The following is a 16517-nucleotide window of genomic DNA, read 5'->3' as shown; positions in this document are numbered from 1 at the left end:
TCTAATTTTTTGGGTTGTTTTAAAGTGCTATCAAGGATGTCTTATGGATGAAATATTTAATCTGATAATATTAGAATATTTTAACCTGATTTGAGATCGAAATTCAGATTTGTGGCAAAATATTTGTAATTCTTTTGATGTGGTATGTGATTAAATAATTGTTTCCACCCCTCTCAGCGAAGAAAGACTTTCAATCTCAATGATGAATAAAAGTTATATGTATGAATACATTTTAATAAATGGAACATCTTTGTAATTATTTAATATATCTGCTTTTATAAAACAGAAAGAAAAACAGAGACATAAGGAGGAGGCACCTATCATTGAGAAGACACCAAGTTCCTATTATGTTAAAATATTAATTTTTTAGAGTTTTTGGCAAAGAACAGCAGATGTTCTTTCAGACTGGCTTAGGGCTTGTAACATTTTCACAATAGCAGGTTGTGGAACAAGCAAAATACCATTGGGAATAATGCTGGAAACATGCCTGTCATCCACAGTTGGGTTGACAGACGTGATAAATGTTAAAAGGATTACATTTAAACATCTTCACAGAGAAGGCCGACTTATTATAAACTCATTCTGCATAGCAAAACACAAACTAACCCACTTGACTTTCTTTTAAATTAAATAGTTCCTAAAGATATTGAATATTCCAGCAAGAAATGTCCATGCAGTAAATGTGACCCAAAGACATCTACGAGTATATCCCTTTCTGATGATTTGAAAAAATGTATATGTTATGTATGGCTGTTGCTTTTATATCTGTGTTCATAAGCCTGGCCTCTCCCTGTCTTCTCATGACTGTTACAGAAAAACTTGGTGAGACTTTCATGTTTTTCACTCTACTTTCCCTTCTCCATCACACTATTCCCACAGGAGCAAACCTGAGACTGGCTATGTATCGATGTATCACCCACCTCCATCTGTCTAACCTCCGGCCCCGCCTTCCTCCATCCTCACGAGAGGGAGCAGCAGCGTGAAGAGAAGGGGAGCAATGGAGGAAGGAGCAAAGGAGAGAAATGTGTCTGTGTCCCAAAGGATTGGTCTCTGTCTGTCTAAATCAGGAAGTGAGAATATGACGGCAGGAGAGGCCGAGCAGAGACATCCCTTCAGTGTGTGTGTGTGTGTGTGTGTGTGTGTGTGTGTGTGTGTGTGTGTGTGTGTGTGTGTGTGTGTGTGTGTGTGTGTGTGTGTGTGTGTGTGTGTGTGTGTGTGTGTGTGTGTGTGTGTGTGTGTGTGTGTGTGTGTGTTAGTAGTATGGTCCTTGTTGAGCTGAGGTGTCATATATGTGAAGATCACAGTTTCAAGCTAGTGGCAACCAGGGATGACGCTTTAAATCACTGAAATGCCAGAGACGACGGTGTGTGTGATATGTTGTGTGTGTGTGAATGTGTTCGTGTCTGGGTCTTTTGGGACATTTGATGGATATCAAAGTATTACCACTTTTAGAGTCTGAAAGTGAAAATGTTATCAAGTATGTCACCTTCGAAGAAAAAAAAAAGAGAGTGACATTGTCACATCCAGACCATGATGTTGTCAGAAACACACAAGAAAACGCACACACACACACACACACACACACTGAAAAACACATACCTGCACTAGATGTCATGTTTTGAATTTATTTCCAACTAGATGGTATTAAAAACAGTATTCATTATATAAAATAAATAATAATCGATCATTTTTTCATATAAATTAAGTTATTTTTAGGTTGGTTTAATAAATTGCATTTCTATTACCAATCTCAGTAGAACTGGACATTTTAAACACTTGTCCTCTACTTTTGGTTCAACTAGTTATCCACAAATTCAAGCTTTGATTTACATTATTTATCCAGGACTTTTAGTTGTATTTCAACTATTTATCTTACACATTTATGCTTTTTCTATCTCAGAATCAAAATCAGATCTTTACCTTTAAGCAGTTTACGGGTTTTCTTAGCTAAAGTATTTCAAACATTTATCCAACCCACTTCAATGTAAATGTTTCTTTTTTTCTAAACTTTTAGCTGACCCTTTCATCTATTAATTTAGCTGTCTTGCTTCTTTTTTTTTTTAAATGTCTTCAAGGTTACTTGAAGGTTAGCTTTATCTATAACTTTTTGCTATCCATTTGAAGCATTTGTTCATTACTTAAAGGTGGGGTATGTCATTTATTTCAGAAACACTTTTTGTTATATTATTATTATATGGAATGCTTTTAACATCCCGATAGCAATGAATATATTAAATGCTTTGACAATAAATACATACAAAAATGTCATCTGTGGAAGCCGTAGTACTGTAAAAAGCACGACCAATCATTTTAGCCGGCCCGGCTAAAATAACTGGATGGCCTCCTCCAACACACACGAACGCGCACATGACCAATGAGGGCACGAGATAAGTTTGTGCACAGATGGAAGGCTGACAGGCAGGTAGGCCATCCAGTTATTTTAGCCGGGCCGGCTAAAATGATTGGTCGTGCTTTTTACAGTACTACGGCTTCCACAGATGACATTTTTTATGGATTTTTTGTCAAAGCACTTAAGATATTCATTGCTATCGGGATGTTAAGAGCATTCCATGGAATATAACAAAAAGTGTATCTCGAGCTGGTTTCTCAAACTTACCTACCCCACCTTTAAGCTGTGTCAACGTTTTGTAATTATTTGTCAACGATTTATTACTTTTATCAAACTACCTATCCGCTAGTTAGTAATCTAGTCTGATCATTTCAATTACAACATATATTCAGGTGTTTATTTAAAAAAAAAAGTATTAGCTGAGCCCTCATTGTAACTGAAGTCCCCTCTTGGAGTACAAGTACTTCTGGATGGGAATCACTGATCTAGATTATGCATCATCCACAGTATCCACGGCATATTGACACGCACAAACTATGTTGATAAATAATTAGATAGACACAGGGCTGCCTCTGTGTTTCCCCTCTCATTAAATTACATGAATGTAGGCCAACTCACTGTCGGCTTCAGTTCTCTCTCAGCGCAGTCCAAACAACACACTATCCGATGTCTCCTCTTGTTTATCAAACTATATCTCTTGTTACCTCTATCTATCTTTACCTCTCTCTTTCATGAGGTGTGAGTCACGAAGAACTGTCTAGTAGATCAACAAAACAACTGCTCCTGTGTTCAGGCAGCCCTCACAGTGACGTTGATATAGTAGTCACATCATTATATCTGTATTAGCAGGGGAAACCCTTCACGCTCCAACACCTACATGCCTTCGCCGCATGCTATCTCCAGTGTCGGATGTGTGTTCTTACTCATTTACTCTGCGTGTGTCCCTGCCTTGTTCTAGCTTGACAGATGAAGCTCGACACTTATTCATGTTAAGTTCAGCAATATATTCTATATGTAGCACACTGCAGATATTATTTAAATTGGAAAGACACAGGAATAAAGGTACAATGGTCATTGTATAAAGGTGGAGAGCCTGTCCTTATTCACAATAAAACGAAGGCTGTTTTTGAAGGGGCATACTAATATACAATTCATGCTAAGTTTGAAGTAAAGTTGAGTGTGTATCATTGCGTTTGAATTGCATTATGTGGATTTTGTGTAAACGAGAAATGTTTGGATGCATACTAGATCAGCAAGAATTTCTGAGTATGAGATTACTTAACCTTCGTCTGCTCTTGGCATACGTAAACCCTAAAATAGTGGGCAGTATACAATACATATAGAGTACTAACACAGTCCAAAAGTCTATAGGCCTAGCTATACAGTCCGACTGTAGGTCACTGAGCAGTGCTATTAAGCTAAATGCTAATGCCAGCATGCTAAAACGTTTATCAGTATTGCTAACATTTTCGACTTAGCACTAAATCGCAAGTGCTGTTTCGCTGAAGGGAATGCCTTTGGTTTCAAAGGTTTTTGGTCATAAACCATACTGCGTAAAGTTAAGGGATCTCTGAATTTGTTATAATTCATCCTGGGAAACATGAATGTCCAGTCTCACGGCATTTCGTGTTATAGTCACAAAATGAATCTATTGATTCGTGTTCACCAACACGATTTCTCCATTTTTTTCGTGTCACACAGAACGATTTTAAAAGCAATGTAAATAATAACAAATTAGAAGGAAAAAGAGATTTAAAAAAATACAGATTTCAGTATTCTGACACAGAACGATTTTAGAAGCAATGTATTTATATTGGTAGTATGTTTCGTGCCTGCACCAAATAATAACAAATTAGAAAGAAAAAAAGATTTAAAAAAATACAGATTTCAGTATTCTGAGGCTCTGAGCCCCATTTCTTTTCCTCACGGATGGCAAAAAAACTCAGACATTATACTATTTAAAATAAAAGGGATAGGGTTAGGCTTAGGGTAAGATATTGAGTAAGAAAATGTTTTTATGAACCACACAGCTTCTGGTATTCCAAGACCCGACCGGACAAAAAGACGTGGTGCAGGCACGAAACATACTACCAATAAATCGAAAATCGTGTTGGTGAATACGACTCAATAGTTTAAATTAATTTTGTGACTATAACACGAAATGCCGTGAGACTGGGTTGGAATGTCAGTGCCACATTTCATGGCAACCCATAAAGCTATGCTGCTAGCTAGCTAGCTTAAAATCTTCCAATAGAAAGTTTTACCCCAAATTACTGTAATTATGCATTTTTGTGTTACATTTAATATATTCCATAAACTACACGTTTTAAACATATTACAATTTACATCCACATATCTTTTATTATGTGAAACCAAAAGATCTGTTCCCAAACCTAAACTGGGACAATACACATGATGAAACAATAAACTACCCTAATAAGAAAACCTGTGTGATGCCTGAATGCATCAAGAGCCACGTTTGCATCATTAATATATTCTTACTGTTGACAAATGTGGCACATTATTGTGAACAGTTAAATGCAGGTAAAGATATTGTTAAAATATAGTTAAAAAGTATCAGTTAAAGCAGCAGAGGGAATCATTTGAAGAAAAATAACCACACACACTGAACATTCAATAGGATAATTCATGTTTACCTTGAAGGCAAGGTAAGGCAACACAATAGAGGAACTCTTTCAAATATTGAGAAGCGACAGGGGAACACTTGACATTTTGGGCATGCACACAATCACACACTCTTACTGTGTTAGTGTTAGCCGGAAAAGGTTGTGTGTTAGTGTGTTTGACAGCTCTCCGACCCTGGCTGCGATGTTGACATTAGTGGACCAGGACACATCACCTCTGCTTTGGGAAAAGGCCTACGGTGAGCCTGCCTTCAAGCACAGCACGGGGTTCTCTGTTGTGTGTGTGTGTGTGTGTGTGTGTGTGTGTGTGTGTGTGTGTGTGTGTGTGTGTGTGAGTAAAAGAACGACAGAAATCTGCAAAATCTAAAAAAGCTTTAGTTTTCCCAGTTTTCAAAACAAACGTGAGAAGGAAATATAAACCTTTGAAACCTTTCCACGCTCTTATCTCCTCTGTCAGACTTCAGCATAATATTTCTACAGCACGATGAGCATAAGCGCTCCTCAGAGTGTTGATCTTCATCTTCTGCGAGCCTGTTGTTGACTTCACTCTCTCACAGCTGTTCAGAAATCAAATCCTATAAGTTTTATATTCCATATATTGTCACCGTGCCAACTCTGGAGGATTGAGCGAATGGAAAAGGACAGCGAGACGCAAACAAACAAACATGTAGATGAATAGCCCAACGCTGATGTCAACAACACGCCTGTCATCATCAGAGCAGACACAGGCCTTCTCAACCGTGACATGCAATTGGTACGCAGAAGAAGAAGAAGAGGGTCAACAAAATGATACAGAGCAACTAATGGGGAAAGGAATTCATACATCTGTAATCTGCCTTAACCCTTACACTCATTGTTTTGCTCTCATTGTCTCCTATGTGTGTGTGTGTGTGTGTGTGTGTGTGTGTGTGTGTGTGTGTGTGTGTGTGTGTGTGTGTGTGTGTGTGTGTGCTTCACATATGTTTGTGTTAGCAGTATATGTAGGAAGTCCATAGCTCTGGACTTCATACATATGTGGTGTGGAATGTCAGGGACGTCTCGTCGCATTAGGGATCAGTGAGGAGGACGCTGCCTGCCATTGCGCTCCGATGAAGGCGCCTCAACAATGGACATTACACTCCAACCACCCTGTAACCCCCTCCCCGAAGGCTTGGCACTTATCAGTTAGAGGGTCTGCGGTCCCCCAGGGGTAGGATTGGGGGTGGGTTTTCATGGGAAAATTGGCCTGGGGCAATGCGAAGGAGACAACTTTTCAAGTACTGATGAAGATCGTGACAGGAAGCAATGATGATGTGAAGTATTCTCTGTTATTTCCTGTTGCTCATTGGCTACATGTTATGTTGCAGCTTTGTGATTCAGCTCCATTAAAACCCCATGCACCCCAGCCTCAGAATCACTTTGACTTATTTGAATGACAAATATGTCTCCTTCTTTTACTTATCAGAAGGATGTTTCTTCTTTCTGCCTTCACTATTTCTTCTCTTTCATTCCCCTATCACTCAAGCTAATACTTCCTTCTCTGTTCCTCACTCTCCTTGCTTTGCTTAGATCTCCTCCAGACCTTTGACATCTATACGTACATGCACCAGCCCTTTGGTGTCTTGTCCATCTCTGTATCTGTCTCCTGTTTAGCCTCAAGTCACACTCTTAATCCCAATCTCAGTCTTCTCAAACCTTCCACTTCTCTGTCCGTGGGCCTGTTGGCTGCAGGTGGATGTCTCAGGTCGGTCACAGGGTGGCGAAGCTGTCATTCACCGTGCATGTGCATGTGGGAGTGTGCATGCGTTAGTGTGTATGTGTGTGTGCATGCGTGTATTGTGAGAGGGGTGTGAAGGCAGCTGTCACGCTGTCTCAGGATCATATGTTGGATGTCAGACATGCTGAAGACTAACTGACATCCAACCAGCAAAACACACATACACACACACCATGGAGTCATGTGAGAACACAGTACCAAAATCAGTGTTTTTTACACATTCAATGATTTTGACAATGTTGACTATGGGCTTCAATTCTAATTCAACTTGAATTGTTTTGAAACTTATTCTTGTTTCAAAACAGATATGAAATGAATTCACCTAATTCAATATTATATTAAACATATTTCAATTCAGGCCCAAGGCAAAGCACCAATAGTTTGATTTACTTTTTCATGATGGACAAGATGAAGATCTGGTTCTCAATCAAACATGTGATACGATATGATAATACTTTATTGTCGGATCAAATCTGAAAATGTAATTGCATCACAGCAGCTCCATTTGCAACATCAAACAAAGACATATATTAAGACACAATAGAAGGAAAACAAACATTTAACATTACATCACAATCGCTGAAGAGAAAGGTCTGTATTTAATTTGAGGATTGACTGGTGCAAAACAAGGAGTGCTTCAGTCGAACGTTATTAAATCATGGGACCCTGTATCTCCGATTTGATGTTAACAATTAATTTATGGTAACAATTCATCTGATGTGTTGAAGTGTCCTTGAGCCAGACACTGAGACCCTGACAGCTCCAGGGAAGCTGACCCTGCTCTGTAACATCTGTTGACAGGGGTCAAGTGAAGAGAGGAGTTCCCTAAAGGATCAGTAAAGTGTTATATTATTTGTATTCATTATTTATGCCCGTCGCAAAGCCGATTTCTTTAAGTCAATAACATCAGTTCATAAATGTTTTTTGTGTGTGTTTAACTAAGGAATTGTAGGAGAGAATAACCTGAGCATCAAACCTCACCTGCCACATTCCAGCTATTCTCAAGCATGGTGTGTGTGTGTGTGTGTGTGTGTGTGTGTGTGTGTGTGTGTGTGTGTGTGTGTGTGTGTGTGTGTGTGTGTGTGTGTGTGTGTGTGTGTGTGTGTGTGTGTGTTGTGGGATTTCTCAGGAGAAGGTGAATGTCTCATCTCTTCCGTCCCCGGCCTGTTCAGGTAAATAACACATTCACACACCACTGAGCACACCATCGATCCTCCCCCTCCCTCTCTCTCTCTCTCTCTCTCTCTCTCTCTCTCTCTCTCTCTCTCTCTCTCTCTCTCTCTCTCCTCTCTCTCTCTCTCTCTCTCTCTCTCTCTCTCTCTCTCTCTCTCTCTCTCTCTCTCACACACACACAGGTCCCTCTTCTCTTTATCTGGAAATGCCTGCACAGCTACTTGGTGGTGTGTGTTTTTGTGAGTGTGTGTGTGTGTGTGTGTGTGTGTGTGTGTGTGTGTGTGTGTGTGCGTCTGTGTCTGTGTCTGTGTGTATGTTTCTGATGTCCAGTGAGACATGGGAGGCGGGCAGGTCTCTATCGGCCACAGCGCATCTGTCGTTTCAGGTTAGTGCAGGCGAGAGGTGGCTGAGGAGGAGGAGGAGAGGGATGAATAAGTGAAGAGGCTGCAGACTGGACTCATGTTAAATGTAGAAAGGCTAACGGACCAGACGGCAGTTGAGCTGTGTGTGTGTGTGTGTGTGTGTGTGTGTGTGTGTGTGTGTGTGTGTGTGTGTGTGTGTGTGTGTGTGTGTGTGTGTGTGTGTGTGTGTTGAGAGAGAGAGAGAGAGAGAGAGAGAGAAAGAGAGAGACAGAGAGACAGAGAATGTGTATGATTCTACATGCGCACTACAGAGGACCTGCTGCCTGTCCCGCTGAGCTTCCAATTAGCACACACCACTAGAGCAAGACACACACACACAGACACACACATACACAAACACACACTGAGGACCCTAGAGAGAGGCCTCAAACCTGCCTGTCAGCTGCTGTTAGATCACACTGCACTGGGCTGACACCACAACACACACAGACACACACTCACACAGACACATTAACTGACACACACTTAAATGCAGATTTACACTGAGATTAATATTACAATAATAAAAGTTCAGTTGAATTTAATGACAACAATCACATTAAACATAATTCAAAGTATTTCCAGTTTATATATAGGACTTATATAGAAATATAAACAGTACAGTATGAACTTGAAAGTTTCTCAAGTTTCTCTGTAATCCTTTGAATGAATACATCTGGGAGATATCTGAAAGTCCACGTGAAACACACACACACACACGCACATACACACGCACATATCTTTATTCAAAAGAATCCACAGCCTTGCCTATTTTGTCCTTGTGCATATTTTAATGACATCATCAATAATGGACATGTACCCATTCTGTGGTAGGACAAGCTAGGATCTCACAGTGCTAACACACACACACACACACACACACACACACACACACACACACACACACACACACACACACACACACACACACACACACACACACACACACACACACACACCACACACACACACTATGTGGGTTAGAGTGGTAGGATTTGGATCTTTAATGAACGATCTCTGGTTTGTTGGTGAGCCTTACTCTCTGACTGGCACATTCCTCTGCACAGTGTCCACTTCCTGCTTCTTGACTTAAACATGATTCCTGAACAGAAAGCCTCCACAAGGCCAAACAGAGTAAACTGAGCTATACATTCTCCTCGTGAATTTTGCAGCTTTTACCATACATCTTTTACATTCATTTCAGTCCATGATGATTACATCATGATGTATATGAGATAGCAACATAGTGAAATGTTTTCAATGTGCATAAGAAGATTTTCTCCCTGTAGCTTAAACTAGAGCGGACCACGAACATATTTCTTGTGATGTAATTACAGTTTGAACTTTGACAGATTCAGGTTGTGATCCTCTAAAAGAAAATACTGAATGCCAATCTCTATGTATATAAGCCCGCACACTGAGACCACATTCTTGTTGAACTTCATTTAATCTATTGGCCTTGAATTGATTTCTGTGGAGAAATTCTGTTGATTCCTGCCCAGCTCCTGCAATGTCCACAGGAGGTGTCAAATATGAAGTGTCTAGGAAAGGACAAAGGACAAAGGACACTTCATTGAGGTGAATGTTTTCTGACATTAGGCTATAAGAGGTCACACAGGTCATTTATAACGACAAAGACAAATAATTGCTCTATCCTTGAGTCTGACATTACCACCCAAATACTTCTTCTCGTGTTCTTCATGAGTCTTTTTCTTTTCTATTTATCAGTATCCCTCCCCCTTTCCTTGAACCCCTCCATCTCAAGAGCATTTTACCATGAAACCAAAACAAATCTACTGTATTTTGCTGTGTCCCTTGAGTGAGATCGATGTGACACCACAAACTCAGGGCCAAGCAATAATGCATGCAGAGAAATAGCTTGGTCAGTCCATGAAGACGAGGTAGATTCCCAAACATAGGTGGTGGTCTTCTCTCTGCCCACTCAGGGAGAAGATCGCCCTTGCTTTGTTAAACGATTTCTTCCAGCTGAACTCTTCTCCCAATATCAGTCAAAGACAGATCACTGAGAGATCTCGGAGAGAAAAGCAAGATTGCATGTATACCCAGGGTCACCTTGGCATACAGCTCACTCAGGAAATCAATCCGTTTATTGCCATTTCAATGGCCATTGAGGTTGTTTTTTGTCACTTGGTGTCACTGTCCCAGTCAAAGTCAGACGCCCACAGAGTATGCTGGATATGTTTGACGACTGGGAGGCCATGAGGAACAGGTTGGAAGCTGCTTCAATACGGGAGAAAATGTGTGATATGAGTTAATCATATAAAACTAACTAATGCACAGAATATATAAATGTAAAACTTGCTCATATCATGGAGGGATTTACCTAACAACAGCAATACTTTGGGGGACTCAACGATGTGAGGACAAAGCCTTCAGCAAGTTCCCTTAAACACATGTAAACCTGCTTATGGAGTATACTTAAACCTCTGAACATAGTGAAATAAAAAATGATTTCCTGTACACACATATGCTCATTCTCAAGTGGATTCACAGACAAATCCGCTTAAGAGATAACCTTTTTAGTTTAAGGGCAATCGGTTTTGAAACAGTTTGTATCAGAAACAGGACTCTCAGCCTCTTCATCCCTGTTTCTCCCTCAGTTTGGCAGCAGTACCGTTCTCTCCCACTAGATGGGGCTGTGATACTACTGATTGTCCACAGCAGCCATTCATCTCTGACCCAGCACAGTGGGTGCACTTAGCCAGGGCTCTAATTTCCCAACTCAGTCCAACCTTTCTATAGCAGGGCATTTTAACAGCACTGTAATTACACTTAAACTGTACTGCAGTGCATTGGATTCTGTATCCTCTCAGGTCTTTAAGCCACGGTGGCCTGAAGTTCACAGAAGCAAACCTGTGATTGGAAGGTTGTCAGTTCAATGCATGACTGGCAGGATACATCTGAGTGGAGAAGTGAACAGGAACCATCTTGAAGTGGGATCACACAAGCTGTGACGCCAAACTGAGTCAGGGAGTGTAAAGTGAGGGGGCCAACGACCCCTTCATAGCCTCATACAGCTCCATTTCAGACACCCCGCTCAGACACACCACTATTTTAGATCCCAGACTTTAATGAGATCTCAACTACACATCTGGACAGTTTTGAGACGTCAAAAGCATTGCTGTTGTGGCTGGTGATCAGTGGCTTGAAGTGTATTAATTACTATTTAAGTGTAGCTGACAAGGCATTAATGACCAATACTCTTGAGTTGCTCAGTAGCCAATGGCTGTGCTTGTGAGGCAGCTTCAGATTCATCACAGAATATAATCCAAAAATGCACTTTAAGTAAGGTGTGTAGAGTGTTAAGAGATGACTTCATATGTGATGTAGGGGGAGTGACGTTAAGGCCACGTTTACCACACTATTACAAATAAACAGGGAATATTTCATTATTATGGATGTAATAAATGAAAATGTAGTGACATTGAGTAAGATTAATATTGATTCAAAACTCAACCATCCAACATTTATCTCATCTCTTTTTTCAAAGTGAGCTGGTCCCACCATGTCACTTGCTGATGACTGGCAACATATGGTCGCAGCACACGCCCCCCTGACACTAATATACAGACCATGTACACACATGTTCCCATGGCCCACTAAAAGTAGTGGGTGTGCCCCAGCATATGTCTGCTACTGGACGTTACATGTGATCAGAACTGTCTGTGTGTCCTTAGTGTTTGTGTGATTATGCATCTGAGATATATTCATAGTATGGCATATGCTTGGAAAATACATGTGTCAGCAAGTGTTGGCCATGCATGTGAATGAAATATGTCCCATCGCAGCCCACTATGTTGACATGCACTGTTTTTGTGCCTCTCTGTGTGTGTGTGTGTGTGTGTGTGTGTGTGTGTGTGTGTGTGTGTGTGTGTGTGTGTGTGTGTGTGTGTGTGTGAATTTTTAGATGGAGTGCAAGTGTGTGATAGTAATCCGGATTGGGCAGCTGCGCTCATTCGTATTCAGCCCCAAGGCACTTCTAGGCCGTCTCGCTGATTAGGGATCAGAGATAGAGAGAGAGAGAGAAGGAGAGAGAGAAATGGTGAAGGAGGTGAGGAAAAAAGAGAGAGTGAGAGACAAAGAGAGAAAGAGAGAATTAGAAACAAAGCAGCAGAGAGGTCTCCCATTTAGTAAACAGTTGGTTAATGACTCTAATCCCATTAAGATTAGGGGGAGCAGCTTGCCCTCTCACATAACATGCATTATTATGTATGTGTAAGTGTGTGTTTTTCTCCCTCTCGTTCACACAGAAGCACATGCACTGTATACATTATACACAGGAAATTAAATTGCTTTGCCCTCACAAACATCCAATAAAGCCCTAATGTAACATTGTAGGCTTTTAAGGAGGCTTGAAGAGCAGCCTTATGAAAATGACATGTTAATCAAATGAGCGTTGTATATTTTCAGGCACGATTTTGCCAACAATTATTGTTTTGACCTGGCTCCTCAGTTGACAAAAGAAACCCGCTCCCTCTGAGGAGCAGGAAATCAGCTTTTCAAGTGCTCTCGTGTTTCAAGAGTGGAGGGCAAGGCAAGGCGTGATTGCTGCACTCTGCAGAGAGGATCAGGCATGGGGGGGGGTTTCATACAAGCAGAGAATAAGCAGTGGAGGCACATTACTCACCGTTTTCTATGGCAACTTGTGCTGATCTGTAGAGAAAAATAATGTTGAGAAAATACTCTCTCCTTGGTATATCAAACACAGGATAAAAAAACAACAACATTCCAGCTGGTGGCCTTCTTCAACACAAAGCTTGTGAGTGTTTCACCTCATTTGTATAATGTCTAAGTGGCAAAGACACAAGTGTGTGCATAAAGCTTTTAACTGAATCCCTCATAGAAGACATACATATGAAAATTCAGTGTCAATATGCTGTAAAAAGTGGTACATAGTTAGAGAGGGTGAATTCTGAAATATCATTTTATTTAAACATTTAACAAATATTTGTTCAATAGGCCTGGATTTCAATAGCTTAGCTGCAGCTATGTTTCTGGACATCATCTAAAAAGATTGTATTCTCTCTCCTTGCTTCCTTGTTCAGCAATTAGTTCTCAGTGAAGCCAATATGATCTTTGATATAATATAAACATGTATTTAATACAAGTACTAATTGCTAAAGCTTGTCAATCAAGTTTGAATTGTTAAATGGCTTAAAATGCAAGTATGTTTATGGAACCATGAATAGTCTTTATGGTTTTCAATATGACTAATGACAACCCAACCATTATAATAGTAGTGAATTATAATAGTATATCCTCCTGGGACCCGAGGAAAAAAAGTGTCTTCCAATTTCCTTTTTTTGTGTGATTTCCTACCTATTTAGGGTTAAAAAAACATCTTGCAATTTAGACTTTTTTAATTTAATTTAATTTTTAAATGTTACAGTATGTCCACTGTAGAGGACGTCGGGACCATTTTAGTTTGAAAAGACAGCCAAAATTAACAGATAGACTAGTAACGTATTATGGTTATAGAGTGATATTAATAAAAGAATACATTCACCTTTATTTAAAACATAAATAAGTAATTGATCTGAACATTGCTGTTTATTTGGTCACTAAAAAACTAGTTTGGCTTTTGGTGAATCTTTCTAGATCTTCAAAGACTTTGTAGTCGATGTACTGGGAAAGTACCTCATTGGACTCCAGTCGGCACGGGCTGTAGGGTCATCTCGACTAGTTTTATGGATGTGGTCTTCATTTGACCATGCTCAGAGGAACAAAGCTTGCATTCCTGAGGCAATTCTCATTTTTCATGGCTCCACTTAAAATAAAAACAACAATAAGACATGCGTGCTACTCTTGGCCCACAGAGGGCCATGTCTTTCCAGCTCGTCCCTATCTGTCTCTATGTCTGTATCTGTGCGCTCATGGAGCCTCCTGCATCGTTCCCCCCCTTCTTCTTGACCCTCTTCTATCCCAGGTGTGAAATCCTCATCTCTCATCATCTGAGAGCTCAAAATCTGAATCTCCCTTAACTATCTTGTACAGGAAATGTCTGCTTCAGTTCCGTCTCCACAATATTGAGTTATTAAGTCCATGAAGATGGTCCTGACGTCTACTAGAATGGACATTTATAAAAGAGCTGTTATTTCAAAACTTGAATTATTTAATTGCTTTCTGAACTAATTATATAATTCCTCACATGTTAATAAACAAGAACACATATGATTTTCACAATATTTGACTTCTCCTCCTGCTTCTATAACATTTTGTTTTTGGTATGCCAGCCATTTTGGATGAGAAGAAAGAGGAACTTCCCAGCATGCAATTTTAACCAATGACATATCACTGGAAATACCAGGATGTCCTCTTTTGGGTGCAGTGCTTCATTTTGAAGAAAAATTAGGTGTTTTGCACTTTGGGCGTGTGGATTCGAGAATTGTGTTAAGTGTTTGGAGAAAATGAAAAAACTGTAAAAAATAAACAGTTTCTTAAAGAATATTCAATAAAATTAAGCAAATGCAATAAAGTTATTTGCAGCATAACGCTTTGGAGCTGTATGACCATCAGGCCAATGGCTGCATGCTTCTTCTGCATGTGGATGAGGCGCTGGAGCCAGACCCAGCTAGGTGGCGAGATGCAGCCTCAGCACTTTTCTTTCCTCTGTTTTTTGTAAAAATATTTTTTGTGTTTATTTTTCCTCAAAGTTTTCCTTTCCATTTACTGTATTTGACAGAGGCATCATTTTTGTTTACACAACTGTAACTATGTGTTGTGCATGAATGTGGCACCAATTTGTTTTGGAGAATAATAGATAACAACAGTATATTTGTGTTCCTGTACATATTTTTGTAGACTTGAACAATATTTATATGCAGAATTCTCTACACACAGAACACCATAACAAATGTGTGTGCTTTAGATTGAGCACCACAGTGTGTAGTTGGTTGGACAAAGAGTCTTGTACTATGATATTAACAGAAACACATGCGGCCGGCAACACGATGTCATCATACTCAGCATATTAAAACACTTACAATGGAAATACGTTAATATGAGTGGTTTGACGTTTTAACTTGAGAAATTTCATATCAAATTCACCTTCACATTAAGTCAAGAATAAGTCATCACAACTGCAATAATAGAAAGCGCCACATAGCATCACTCAGCTGGCTTGATAAGACAAAGACATTAAGTTATTTTGCTCTATAGTGGTTAGTATTTTAAACAATATATAGCTGTCGAATTGATTGCTTGACAAGTTAAAAAACTGTTATTGTCAAGGTTTCCATTTATAAACCACATTGTAGGTTGTGGGTGTTGGACCTCATGGGAGATAATGCCACAATGTCAGCTGGGAATCATTATTAGATAAATTAAATAAACCACATTGATGCATTTGACAATATCATGCCATCTGCTCACCTACGGCCTTAAATGTATGCCATGTGTAGGAGTTGCATGTGTGTGGGAGCAGATCCACTCAAGCTTGTGATTAGTTTGCTTAAATACCCTGTTGACCCACCTGCTGTGACTTGTTGCAACTTGTTGTTGATGTGAAACGGAAGTTGGTGCAATACATTTGCAAAAAAGCCTTTGTTCTACTTTATCTGTAAGGGAAAGAACATAATGATTTTGTAATGAAAACCCACACTGAGCCCTCTTGGCCATAAAGGACTTCCTGTAATTGAATAACTGAGCAGGTAGTTCGACATATGATTTCAGTGAATTACTGCAGAGGATCATGTCAAGCAATTCATGTCCCAAAAAAGGATCCACTCACTTGTTCTGATTTATTTTATATTTGATAACTGTTGAAAAATATGACAATATGTATTAAGGCAAGTATACACATTTAAAGTAGATTTCGTCTACAGCTAATTTGCTATGGGTTTTTATCCAATCATCTTCTCACAAATATCATTCTTATATGATGAAGATCCATTTCAGTATGCAATAGAATAAACCATAAGCATTTTATGTTGCTTATCTACTGAGTCAAGCTGGCAGCAGACAAAGTTAGCCAATACACTTTTGATCCACACAAGTCTTCTCGACAGAAGGGATATAAAACTGTAAAATCCCTCCAATATGTGGTAGTCAGCCTCGGGTCTCCCCCTCATTTGGACATGATGTATGTCTCACATGTATTCCGATGCTGATGTTAAATCTGGAGAAATTGTCCCCTCCACTTTTTCTAACAAAGTGACTTCCAATACAAAAAA

Source organism: Trematomus bernacchii, unplaced genomic scaffold (genome assembly GCF_902827165.1).
Source record: "Trematomus bernacchii unplaced genomic scaffold, fTreBer1.1, whole genome shotgun sequence".
Classification (NCBI taxonomy): Eukaryota; Metazoa; Chordata; class Actinopteri; order Perciformes; family Nototheniidae; genus Trematomus; species Trematomus bernacchii.
The sequence above is the reverse complement of the archived record's forward strand: the minus strand, read 5'-3'. Positions refer to the sequence as shown.